Source organism: Syngnathus scovelli, chromosome 12 (assembly GCF_024217435.2).
Source record: "Syngnathus scovelli strain Florida chromosome 12, RoL_Ssco_1.2, whole genome shotgun sequence".
Taxonomy (NCBI): Eukaryota; Metazoa; Chordata; class Actinopteri; order Syngnathiformes; family Syngnathidae; genus Syngnathus; species Syngnathus scovelli.
This window is the reverse complement of record NC_090858.1, coordinates 12,495,621-12,509,805: the sequence shown is the minus strand read 5'-3', so window position 1 is coordinate 12,509,805 and position 14,185 is coordinate 12,495,621.

Below are 14,185 nucleotides of genomic sequence, written 5' to 3'. Positions count from 1 at the left end.
GATACAGTCGCCAGGCGTATAAATGACATTGCCAACGATCTCAAAGAACAGCTGGTAGAGAAACTCAAAGACAAACGTTTTGCCTTACAGTTTGATGAAGCAACTGACAGCAACAAAGACGGTTTGTTCATTGCTTATGTACGTTTTGACATGACAAACTCCCTGTGCGAGGATCTACTTTTTTATAAATATGTCAGGGACAGAACCACAGCTGAAGAGCTATTTAAAAGGCTGGACTGCTTTCTGACTGAGAATGGCCTTAAGTGGGAGAACTGCATTGGTGTTTGCAGTGATGGTGCACAGACCATGGCAGGGATGAAAAAAGGACTTTGGGCACTCATCAAGAAGGCATCACCTAATGTTGAGTGGACACACTGTGTTATACACAGAGAAGCTCTGGCATCAAGGAAACTTTCCTCTGAATTAAGTGAGGTCATGAGTGACATTGTAGGTGTTGTCAATTTTATAAAGACTAGACCACTAAAAACGAGAGTCTTATCTGCTATCTGAGAGATGGGATCTGAACATCAAGCTGTGCTGTTTCACAGTGAAGCAAGGTGGCTGTCACGAGGAAAAGTCTTGTCCAGAGTTTTTGCGCTCAGAGAGCAGATAAGAATGTTTTTGGAACAGAAGCACAAGCATGAAGTCGCAGAAAAATTTAATGATGACAACTTCCTTGCAAAACTGGCCTACCTGAGTGACATATTTGGAAAGCTAAATGAACTAAATCTACAGCTTCAAGGGAAAGATAAACACCTCCCTCAGGTCACAGACAAGATCAGCTCTTTCACTCAAAAGCTAGCAATGTGAGGCAGGCGACTTGATGAAGGAACTACTGATTCATTCAAGAACCTGCATGAATCTGTTGACACTACTGACTATGATGCCACCTCAGTGATTCTCCATACATATTAAGGAGCATATTTCTTCACTGATGGGATTCTTTAAAAAGTACTTGCCCGAAACCAGTTCCCAATATGATTGGTTGAGAGATCCTTTCAACGCACCAGCTCCAACTGGTTTCAGCTCTGCAGAAGAGGACCAGTTCATTGATATGACGTCTGACTCCACATTGAGACTGAGGTTCACATCACAGACACTGAGTGAATTCTGGCTGAATGTAGAGAGGCAGTATCCACTCTTAGGCCAGAGGGCTATGGGCATTCTTCTTCCTTTTGCAACATCTTATCTTTGTGTGACTGGCTTCTCTGCTGTTGCTGGTCTAAAGAGCAAGTACAGGTCCCAGCTAAACATTCCAGCTCAAACATAATTGAGAAGCACTGGTCTAACCTAACAAAATATGTACACATTGCTGTTGCTCTCTCTTCGCTCTACATGTTGAACAGAGGCTATGATGTACCAAAGTCAAATTCCTTGTTTGGCACGCTCAAACATGGCGAATAAAAACTCTTGAATCTTGAATCTTCAGTGCTTTATTTTGAAGGCCGTTTTCAGGCGATACCACTTCCTGTTACAGTGGTACAGCAGTCATTAACGATGTAAATGGGTCTCCTAACAAGAGAAATGAACGATCACGTATGTCTAACCTTAAGGACAATGTAATTGCTCCAAATGTTGGTTTTCACTTGTTAGCACGATCGCAAATTAGCATCTTTCCGCTAACTCGTTAGCGTGCCCAGTACTTCTTGTTACCATGTTACACGCACACACGTATAATATTTACATTTTCAATATTTGTACAAAAAAATCTGTATGTTATATATACTATTAATGTATTAGTTATAGGGTGTCAAACTCATTTTTTTCGCGGGCCGCATTGTAGTCATAGCTTCTTTCGGAGGGCCATTATGAATGTATGAGCACCTCATATACAGTAAAAGCTACAAAACAAACTGACAAATAACTTGTTTTCAAATCAGACGAGTAAAAACTGGTCAAATATTTAAAAAAAAAAAGGTATCATTAAAAGTGAAGACAATTTGCAATTCTAGGAATGGCACACGAATGTGATGCGCAATTTTTCTTCGCGGGCCACATAAAATTATATGGCGGGCCGTATCTGGCCCCCGGGCCTTGAGTTTGACACCTGTGAGTTACATATTTGAAACAATTATTTAATGTTCTAATAATAAAATATGCACTTAAATGGTTTCATATACATTTATTGACACACAAAATATGTACAGATGAGCAAGTGACCCTACTTCACGGATTTCACTTATCGCGGGTGGTTTTTGGAATCAATTATCCGCGATAAACGAGGGGTTGCTGTACTTATGTATGCTTAGCTACTGTCGAGCATATGCAAAAAGCGTATGTTGTAATTGCAATCTTCAATTTCTAACTTGCCTTTATGATATCCCTGCGAGCGTTTTGACGTCTAATAGACGTCTATTAGGCGTCTTACGCTACTCAGACGTCTCGGCTAAATCGCCTCTAAAAATGGTCTAAAAGTAATAAATACAGACGTCTATGCGTAGACGTCTATAGCGTCTAATATACGTCTATACTATAGACCAGGGGTCCCCAACACGAGCGACAGGCTAGCTAACGAGGCAATGAAGCCTTCAAAACTGCTTCGGCACATGGAGACCAAACATCCTGCATTAAAAGACAAACCTTAACCACTTCGGGTGTCATTGTCTCCGATTACGCCTAGATGGGACCGGCTCGTTTTTGAGAAACAAGCTCAGTGCTCCCACTAATTCAACGTAATGGTGAGTTTTATTTTTATGTCGTTTATACTTGTTTTTATGCCAGTCATATCATTTTATTTCATCGTAATTCTATATTTATTATAAATTCATTATTTATTTATATAAATGTATTATTTATATAAAGGCCGGTCCGCGAAAACACGTAACGGGTCCGTGGCGCAAAAAAAAGGTTGGGGACCACTGCTATAGACGGGATAGACATCTATTAGACGTCTATTAGACGTCTATATGTGAACGTTTTTTTAGACGTTTACGGCAGTGGTTCTCAAATGGGGGTATGCGTACCCCTGGGAGTACGTGGAGGTACTCCAGGGGGTACGTGAGATTTTACGAAAATATATACCAGTATTAAAAAAAAAAAAAAAACAGTAAGCCTGATTGTCTTGAGAATTAGCTATAAAAAGTTTGATGAAATACAAATGTATGTTTTATATTCAGTATTCAATTTTAATCCTTAATAAACGGACTCTCCACAAACCAATAGCAGTGACCTGCAGTTGCCTTGATGACGCACTGTAACAAGGAGATGTGGCTAAAGCGTAGCAGCAATGCTGCTGTTGAAAACACGGAGAAACAAGTAAAAATGAAGGCAAAACCAGAGCCGACGAAGGCGCATCTCCAGCGGCATCTCACCACAAAACACGGATGCCATGTTGGTAAGCCACCGGAGTTCTTCAGGAGGAAACTTTCTGATTTCAAGTCATCCCAAGACACAATGCGAAAAGCCTCCACTACATCAGCCAAAGCCCTGAAGGCTTCTTATGCGGTTTCTTTGCTCGTGGCTAAAGCCCAAAAACCGTTCACCATAGCTGAAGAGCTGCTGCTCCCCGCCGCTGTTGTCTTGGCCGAAACTATGCTAGACAAAAAATCTGCGGATACATTAAAAACTGTGCCTTTGTCTAATGACACCGTTTGCCGCAGAATAGACAGAATGGGTGCAAGACATTGTCGAACAAGTTGTGGGAAAACTTGGCGACTCTTTTTCACTCCAGCTGGATGAATCCACAGATGTCAGTGGAAATGCACAGCTTGTTGCTTTTGTGAAATACATTGAGACTGACGACATTTGTGAACACATACTTTTCTGCAAAAGTCTGGAGGGGAGAATAACCGGAGAGAACATTTTTAATGCCGTTAACGCATTTTTCTCTGAAAATGGTATCAGCTGGAAATCCTGCAGCAACGTCTGTACAGATGCGGCTGCATCAATGACAGGCAGTGCGAAAGGGCTCATTGCACGGATTAAAAATGAAAATCCCGACATTAAGTGGACTCATTGTGTGATTCACAGGGAAGCGTTAGCGTTCAAGAAAATGAGCCCTGTGTTGCATGATGTTTTGAACGACAGCATCAAAGTGATCAACTTCATCAAGTCAAGGCCACTTAATGCACGTTTGTTCCGCCGCCTCTGTGAAAACATGGGAGCTGAACACACGCGACTCCTCCTGCATACAGAAGTGCGCTGGCTCTCTCGAGGGAAGAAACTCAACAGGCTGTTGGAGTTACGACCTGAAGTGCACACCTTTCTGACAGAGCACGGATATCCCCATGCCACCTTGTTCGAGAACATGGACTGGCTTGCAAAGCTTTGCTATCTGGCAGATATATTAAGCAAACTGAACGAACTGAATGTGTCTCTGCAGGGCAAGGACACCAGCATCCTGAACCTGTATGACAAGGTGGGTGGTTTCTTGAAGAAAACAGAGCTGTGGAAAAGGGCATTTGGTCAGGAGGATTTCACCTGCTTTCCTCAGGTGGATGCTTTTCTCTCCAATGAAGATGTGGAGATAGCTCCAGTGAAGTTAGTCATAGTGGGACATTTGGCTAACTTGATAAAGGGCTTTCATTGCTACTTTGCTGACATGGAGGAGAAATCTGCACAGCTGGATTGGGTGAGAAACCCATTTCTCTTGTCGGAAGCAAAGAGAAGCAAGCTTCCTGTCATTCACCAGGAAAAACTGATGGAAGTGGCATCCGACCGTGGCCTGCAGATGGAGTTTGGCGCATCCACTCTCGCACAGTTTTGTGTGTGTGTGAGGCAGGAGCACCCTGAGCTGGGACAGAAAGCTTTGGAGCAGCTGCTGCCCTTTGCCTCCACATATTTATGTGAGACCTCCTTCTCTGCAATGACTGTGATCAAAACAAAGCAAAGAAACAGACTGAGCCTGGAGAAGAACTTGATCACAGCAGTTGCCTCCCTGCCACCAAGGATGACAGTGAGGTACAAGCCCATGTTTCTCACTAAAATGTAGTATGAGTGCAAAAGACTAATTCAAGCTTCAAGACTGTTCAATGCCCTCTGGGAAGAGGTACAGGAGCCTGCGCTCCCGCACCACCAGACTCGCCAACAGCTTCTTTCTCCAGGCTGTTAGGGCCCTGAACTCGCTACCCCCTTCTGCGTAGCGTGCGGCACTGTTGCGCTATTTTCGGGAATGTCTGCTGTACGCGCACTTGCTCCTTTTTTTTTTTCTGCTCCTCTTATTTATTTATATATTGTTGTGTTATTTATTCATTATTTATTCAGCACACTTTTGTTATACTTGTTTACTTGTTTGTCTGTTGTGAGCCATGTCTTGTCACCGTGGGATAGGGGGGAACGAAATTTCGGTTTCTTTGTGTGTCTTTGGCATGTGGAGAAATTGACAATAAAGCTGACTTTGACTTTGACTTTGACTTGCTTGTTCAGTGCTTGTCAAATCAAAATCAAATGTTCAAGACAACAATTCAATTTTAAGAGATAAAAAAGTTTCTTTTTTATATCACAAAAGAGGTCAAGTTGATTATGTTTTATGAGCTAATCTTTATTTATTATTAATTTATCAATTTATTTTGTAAACAAGATATTATTTATTTATAATTAAGTTAATTTAATTTGTGAATACATTTTTAGTTATGTAGTATATTTTTATTTCCTTGCAAGAGATTATTACAAGAAAGATTCATATAAATTAGCAGTGTTCTGCATACAGTATTCGAGTTTTGAAAAGGTTTATGCCTTCTTGGTGGTCACTGTTTACTATTTGTCAATTTTGTTTCTATATGCAATGTTTAAAACATAAATGTGTCTGTCAGGTACGTTGCTACAAGTTGTTTAACTTTAATAAATCAAACACTAATGGGAAAATCCTGTACCTCTTTCTTTTCGACCAGAAATGTGTTGCGCTGGTCAGGGGGTACTTGGCTGAAAAAATATTTCAAAGTGGGTACATCACTGAAAAAAAGTTTGAGAACCACTGGTCTACGGGATAGACGTCCATTAGACGTCTATTAGACGTCTATATGTGAATGTTTTTTAGATGTCTACGGGATAGACGTCTGTTAGAGCTATTTACCCCCTCAGTGGCCTTATGGTATGAGTGTCCCCCCCTGAGACTGGGAGATCGCGGGTTCGATCCCCGGCCGAGTCATACCAAAAAGACTATTGAAAAAAATGGAACCCGATGCCTCCCTGCTTGACACTCAGCATTAAAGGGCTAGAGACATCCCTTTTTTTTTTTTCAATTAGAACGGAATTTGATAGAATGTATAAAGTGAACACATTTGCCGCATTGGAAATTAAAAATGGACACCGATTACTAAGAATAAAGCTGAAATGAAATGCCAGTTTATCGATCGGGTCCCGCACGAAGCCAAACTGGCGGCGCCATTACTGTGACGTCACAAGTTGTACATCTGCATGCCAACAAACCCAAACAACATGGCAGATGTTAGCGACAGCTCCGTTTCTAGCGGCAATATTAGCATAATTTTATCCGATTCAGAAACCTCTTTTGACGCAGAATATGATGAATCTCGCAGTTCACTTGGGCTGAGCTGAGCACATTTTCTGAAATGTGCCCCTCCCGTTACTCTGGTTAGGTTGGCATGGTAAAAAGTGCTTTTGGGGGCTTTAGAGTGCCGAGTTGATCTCGGCACATGAAGACATGACCACCTGCAACGTTTGGTTTAGGTTTTATAAGCATTTTTAATTTTATTGCTTAAATCGCATTTTCTCGACGAGCTGAGCACGTTTTCTGAATTGTGCCTCTCCAGTCACTGTAGTTAGGTTGGCATAAAAAACTCTTGAATAGTAAAAAGAGTAGAGTGCCGAGTTGACCACTGCGAATGAAGAAATGAACATCTGCAGCGTTTGGTTTAGGTTTTAGGCGCATTTTTAATTTTATTTCTTAAATCGCATTTTTTCGACGAGCTGAGCACGTTTTCTGAATTGTGCCCCTCCCGTCACGCTTCGACATACTTTTCAAAGTCAAAGTCTCAAAGTCTCCTTTATTGTCAATTCCTCCGCATGTCAAGACACACAAAGAGATCGAAATTACGTTTCTCACTATCCCAGGGTGACAAGACAGCGTTCACAACGCACATACAAGTAAACAACACAGGAAAAATAAAACAAGAAGATGAACAATAAGAGTGATAGCACGCTAGCCGCTCCCGATGCACAGCAGAGTCCGGAAAGATGACAGTCAACCAGGCCACTGTGAACACGAGCACACAGCAGGCACGCACTGTCCGGTTCGTGGATCCTATCAGGCGAACTCAACCCATCTTGTCGTCCCGCGAACGAACGTACGCCAGGATAATGGAAGGCACGGCTAGGTGAGCTGGGTTGGCCGCAAACCTGGCCCGACGTCTCCGCGCTGGCCCCTCTTCTCTTTTTGTTTACATTCACTGAAGCTAAACGCGTACAACTTGAGACGTCATGAGACGTCACTTCCGGCTGGCGGCTCGGTGCAGTCAAACTCGTCTGTGCGGCAAATTTAAATGATATTTTTCAGAGCAACAGCTTCCTTTTCGTTGTTTCGAGCGTCAATTTATATTTATAAGCCCATAAGCTAACTAAAACCGATTTATACATATACCAGTGTCTCTAGCCCTTTAAGGGTTGGATTGGGGATTCTGTGAGGAGAATCTAATGTTATTAACATTAAAGAAACCAAAATATAAATAAAAAAGAAAGATCAACTTACAATAAAGAATAACTATTAATGACATTGTTTTTTAGTCTGTAACAGAACAGACTCAATGTGCATCACTTTGCCTGAAATTAAAAATAAATTAAAATTATTTAAACTATAAACATTCTTGACCAACTGCCATTTTATGCTGGGAAAAATATAATAAAATAATAATAAACATACATAATATTAAATTAAATAACAGCAATAAATAATATTCAATTCAAAGTAATCAGCAACATTAACTCAGGAGCACAATATATAAAACATTTTAACCTACAAAACAAAAATGAATAAAACAATTTGTGCTCAAAATGAGGCAGCATGACCATATCTACGACTGCAGGTAGTATCAGCTCTTCTGCAATGTTTTTTTTCTTGCACTAAGCAATTTGGTACGCTAGTTAATATGATGTTTACAGTGCTTGCGAATTAACTGAAGTAGCATTCACAAAGTGGGATGATTGTTCGCAATATTTTGCTCGTTTTCGCTGAAAAACCTTTGGCATCTTATCAGCATGATTGGGGTGCAACGACTTTATAAGTGCCGCCTTAATTTATTTGTCTTCATACATACTGTCCGCTGCCAACATTGTAAGGCACGGTAAACACACCGGTCTTTCCTCATCTCCCATCGTAGTCGCACTGAAGCCGAGTGCTACGTACGCTTCGTCATATTTCCTTGTCTTAGCTTTCGTGTGACTCTCAATTCTCTTATCTCCTTCTCTCTCCGCCGTTCTTTTCTTTTTTTTTCCATGGTGTCCCACTGTACTTTTTATCGCATGCTCTGTGCTGTGTGTGCGTATGTTCCGTGCGCTCTACACTGTAGAGCGACTACCGTATTTTTCGGACTATAAATTGCGTTTTTTTCCATAGTTTGGGTGGGGGGGGCGACTTATCCTGAGGAGCGACTTATATGTGATTTTTTTTCACATATTTTCAAAATAAAAAATAAATAAAATGTGAAATCACGATAAACGAACCGCGATGTAGCAAGGGATTACTGTAGTTTGAACTGCAAGTGGCAGCGCGGCGCGGCGGTTGTTTACATAAAGGACAAAGGATTCGATCACGGGATGACGAAGATGACGAAGGGCCCCACGTACTACCGGCATCATTAGCGGCTTTGTTTGTAAGTGACACGGAGGACGAAGAGTTTGAAGGATTTAATGATTTGGAGTGACACAGAAGGTTTGAAAAACTATTATGGCTTTTACGCACGCCCGGTCCTACTCTACGGAGCACTCTTTCACTTCCATGGATGGAAGTTGGGGGCCGGCGCTCGGCCGGGTGGCTGTCCGGGGACGGTGGATGGGGCTCGGACATGGCTTTTACGCACGCCCGGTCCTATTCTATGGAGCTCTCTTCCACCTCAGTGGTTGGAAGTGCCACCTCCGGGGATGGAAGTCCACGCCGCCACAAGCCTGGAAGTCGCCGCCGGTGCTTGGGTCCGTGTGGCGGTGAACTATTTATGTTATATTTATTTGATATATTTTATTTCGTGTAGCAACTTGTATATGTTTTTATCATTACAGTTCAGTAGTTGTTGGCTCGTTGAACTCTTGTTTTGTTAAATAAAGAGCCGTTTACCAAACTCACGTCTTTCCTGGTACTTTGTTAACGCTACAATATAACAATATACTAGATCTGTGGAATAACGACGAGGCTGACGTCAGCGGCGCACGCACGGTGTTGTTGACAACGATGAGGAATTTGATCGATGGATTTAATGATTTGGAGTGACACAGATGGTTTGATATTGTTGTTTATATGATAGTTATTTTATATATTTTATTTTGTGTAGCAACTTGTCTTGAGGCTCTAGACTTGTTGAATTTGCACTCTCAAATCAATTGGCAATTAAAAACACAATGTTTGAGAAACATCCAAGAAGGCTGTATACATGGGCATCACCAGATGGAAAAACAAAAAATCAAATTGACTACATCATGGTTGAAAAGCGATGGTCATCTATAATACAAGATGTCACGACAAAACCAAGTGCTGACTGTGACACAGACCATGAACTTCTCGTAGGAACAATGAAATTGAAATTAAAGTGTAAGAAGACAACAACAAGACCTGTCCGTTACGATGTACGAGACATAGATCAGAACTTCACCATAGAAACAAGAAACCGTTTCCAAGCACTGTTGATTGACGTTGAAGAAAAAGAACCGGACGACATTGCAAATGAGGCAAAAAACATATTAATGGAAACAGCCAAAAAACATCTAAAGAAAAAGCGAGGCAAAAAACAACCTTGGATGACAGAAACAAGATCGACGAAAGAAAAGAAGCAAAGAAATCCTATGGACTACATAGCAAACAGTACAAAGCAATAGCAAAAAGTTGTGAAGCAAATGTGCAAGGAGGATAAGAAGACATACCTGGTTAAAAAGTGCCAGAAAATTGAGGACCATATGAGAAAAAACAAAAGCAGAGAAATGTATGAAGAAATAAAGAGTCTCACAAAAACTTTTCAACCCGGTCTTGGGGTAATTAAGGATGAAAACGGCAACACACTGACCGAGAATCAGGCAGTTGTGGACAGATGGAGGAGGTACTCTGAGGGGATGTACGCACAAAATGATGCAGAAGAAGTATTGGGCCAGATAGAACCAGAAACAGAACCACAATTACCACCACTCAGATCAGAAATCGAATGGGCTGTCAAATCCCTTAAAGAAGGAAAAACTCCTGGATGCGACAACATACAAGCAGAAATGTTGAAAGCAAGTGGAGAAGAAGGAGTAGAGGTATACCATAAATTGTGCACAAAGATATGGCAAAAAAAACAGTGGCCGACTGACTGGAAAAGGGCAATTTTCATAACTTTACCAAAAAAGGGAGACTTATAATTGCGTTCCAACTACAGAACAATATCGCTTATCAGCCATGCAAGTAAAATACTACTCAAAGTTATCATGAAAAGACTGGAAAGTAAACTGGAAGAGGAAGTTAGCAAAACACAAGCAGGATTTAGAAAAAACAGAGGAACGAGAGACCACATTTTCAATCTACGAATGATGATTCAGAAACATCGGGAAGTGAATGTAAATCTTCATACATGCTTCATAGACTACTCAAAAGCCTTTGACTGTGTCAATCATAAAAAGCTCTGGCTAACTCTCCAGGAAATGAACTTCCATCCACATCTGATTAACTTGATTAAATCACTCCACATGGGCCAACAATCAGCTGTACAACTCGAATGTGGAACAAAAGAATGGTTCCCAGTAAAAAAGGGAGTGGGATAAGGGTGCATACTTTCACCACACCTATTTAGTCTTTACACTGAAGGAATCATGAGGGAAGTGGAACACGACCATAGGCGATGTGAATACAACGAAGCAAGAATGCAGGGACTGACCATCAGAGACCTAAGGTATGCCGACGACACTGCGCTGCTGGCCACTACTCCAAGAGGGCTGGAAAATCTCATCAGGGCGGTCAAACAACACAGCAAAGAGAAAGACCTATATCTGAATGTGAAGAAAACGAAAATTATGGACACGGACAAATGTGAAGAGAAGGCGGTAATAACGATTGGTGATGAAGAAATAGAAAGGGTCAGTCATTTTGAGTATCTTGGAGCCAGAATAGAAGCAAATGGAAAAACTACCCCAGAAATACGGAGAAGACTGGCAATGGCATTTGCCAAAGTGAAAAAGATGGAGAAGCTCTGGAAAGGACAGTGTATAGATACAAAAATGAGAATTCTAAAAAGTACAATATTTCCAATTGCAACTTACGGTTGTGAGGCGTGGACCATCAACAGTACTGACAGCAAAAAGATCACCGCCTTCGAAATGAAATGCTACAGAAGGATTCTGCGGATATCGTGGATTGATAGGATATCAAATGGCGAGGTGTTGACACGAATGGGAGTTGCATCACCAGTACTGCTGCAGACTGTGAAAAAATTGAAACTGCAATATTTTGGGCATATCAAACACCATGAGTCACTTGAAAAACACATTCTGGAAACAAAGATGGAGGGTAAAAGAGGAAGAGGAAGACCAACAAGAAGATGGGAGCAAGACATACAGGACTGGTTGGGGACGACAACAACAGAAGCTGGCAGAATAGCAGAAGACAGAGTGCTGTTTCGCAGGAAGGTTCAAGAGGCAACGTCCTACAGCGGGACAAGCTGAAGAAGAGAGAGAGAGAGAGAGAGAGAGAGAGAGAGAGAGAGAGAGAGAGAGAGAGAGCAACTTGTATATGTTTTTATCGTTACAGTTCAGTAGTTGTTGGCTCGTTGAACTCTTGTTTTGTTAGATAAAGAGCCGTTTACCAAACCCACATCTTTCCTGGTACTTTGTTAATGCTACAATATAGTTATATACTAATCTGTGGAATAACGACGAGGCTGACGTCAGCGGCGCACGCGCAGCGTTGTTGACAAAGGACGAGGAATTTGATCGATGGATTTAATGATTTGGAGTGACACAGATGGTTTGATAATACTGCTGTTTATATGATAGTTATTTGATATATACTTTATATATCGTTATATGGGTCTGTGGAATATTTAGAATATTTAGACGTCAGCGGTGCATACGTGGCATCGTTTCCATAAAGGACGATCGATGGATTCAATGAATTGGAGTGACACAGATGGTTTGATAAACGTGTTATTTATGTAATAGTTATTTGAATAATGTTATGTCAGGCCCGTTCTCAGCTCTTCGTTTGTGTTTATGTCACGTTAGCATACCTATCGTTTAGCCTGTTGTTGCTAGTTCATGTCTGTTCTTGGTGTTGGATTTTGTCAAATAAATGTTCCCCCAAAATGCGACTTAAACTGCTGTGCGACTGATGTTTTTTCCTCTTTATTGTGCATTTTATGGCTAATGCGACTTTTAGTCCAAAAAATATGTTACTCCTTCCACTCTTCCAGTGATACCGCCACTCCCACCTACTGCATTGGATGTCTAATTACACAGTAATCTAGTACAGCCAAAAGAAAAGTATGTTCCCTGGTGTCACACGCGCCCCCCTTGATATCGCCCCACTATTTGAGAAGCACTGGGTTACAGAAATAACCAATTCACATGTCCGGATAAATGTGCTTGTTAAACACAAATCCAAACAACTTCTGTACATTATTTCAAAGTCAGCTTTATTGTCAATTTCTCCACATGCCAAAGACACACAAAGAAACTTACAGCTGGTTGAGACTTTAAAATTTCGAAATATGATCATATTTGATGTTTTTAATTTAGACGTCTATTTTAGGTCTATACCGAGACCAATTTTAGATGTCTAAATTAGGTCTATACATAGACCAGACGTCTACTAGACGTCTATGGCTGGCAGGGATGTCATTGCCTTGACTGTCACACTCCGGAAACCGGGGCGGATGTCAAAGTGCAAAATAAAACCCAGGTTTACCCTGTACATTTTCATCATTTGGATAACAACTTGTAGAACAAGCAATTTTATTTCTACACTATTTTAAAATTACGTTATTGGATATGTACAACCGCCAAATTAAACTGCACCACATTCAAAGGCACAGACAGAATGGCATCATTTTTTTCAAACAGTCAAAGTCAAAGTCAGCTTTATTGTCAATTTCTCCACATGCCAAAGACACACAAAGAAACCGAAATTTCGTTCCCCCCTATCCCACGGTGACAAGACATGGCTCACAACAGACAAACAAGTAAACAAGTATAACAAAAGCGTGCTGAATAAATAATGAATAAATAACACAACAATAAATAAATAAATAAATAAATAAATAAATAAATAAATAAATAAGAGGAGCAGAAAAAAAGGAGCAAGTGCGCGTACAGCAGACATTCCCGAAAATAGCGCAACAGTGCCGCACGCTACGCAGAAGGGGGTAGCGAGTTCAGGGCCCTAACAGCCTGGAGAAAGAAGCTGTTGGCGAGTCTGGTGGTGCGGGAGCGCAGGCTCCTGTACCTCTTCCCAGAGGGCAGAAGGTCAAACAAAGAGTGAGCCAGGTGACTCACATCTCTGGCAATCGAGGTTGCCTTGCGGGCGAGATGGGAGGTGTAAATGTCCTTCAGGGAGGGGAGCGAAGCACCAATAATCTTACCAGCCGTATTCACTATGCGCTGCAGGGCCTTCAAGTTCTGTTCAGTGCAGTTACCACCCCAGACAGCGATGCAACTGGTGAGAACGCTCTCAATGGTGCCATGGTAGAATGTAGACAGGACTGCCTGAGGAGCACATGCACGCCTGAGCTTCCGCAGGAAGTACAGGCGGCGCTGAGCTTTCTTTGCCAGTGACGAGGTGTTTGCGGACCAGGAGAGGTCCTCACTGATGTGCACCTCCAGGAACTTGGTGCTGCTCACCCTCTCCACCACAGCACCGTCGATGATCAGCGGCAGGTGTGTTGTGTGACCCTTCCGGAAGTCAACAATGATTTCCTTGGTCTTATTGACGTTCAGCAGGAGGTTGTTGTCCCTGCACCACGTGGTCAGAAGGTCAACTTCCGACCTGTACCGAGTCTCGCCCTTCATGATGAGACCCACCAGAGTCGTGTCGTCAGCAAACTTCACTATGCGGTTGTCGCTG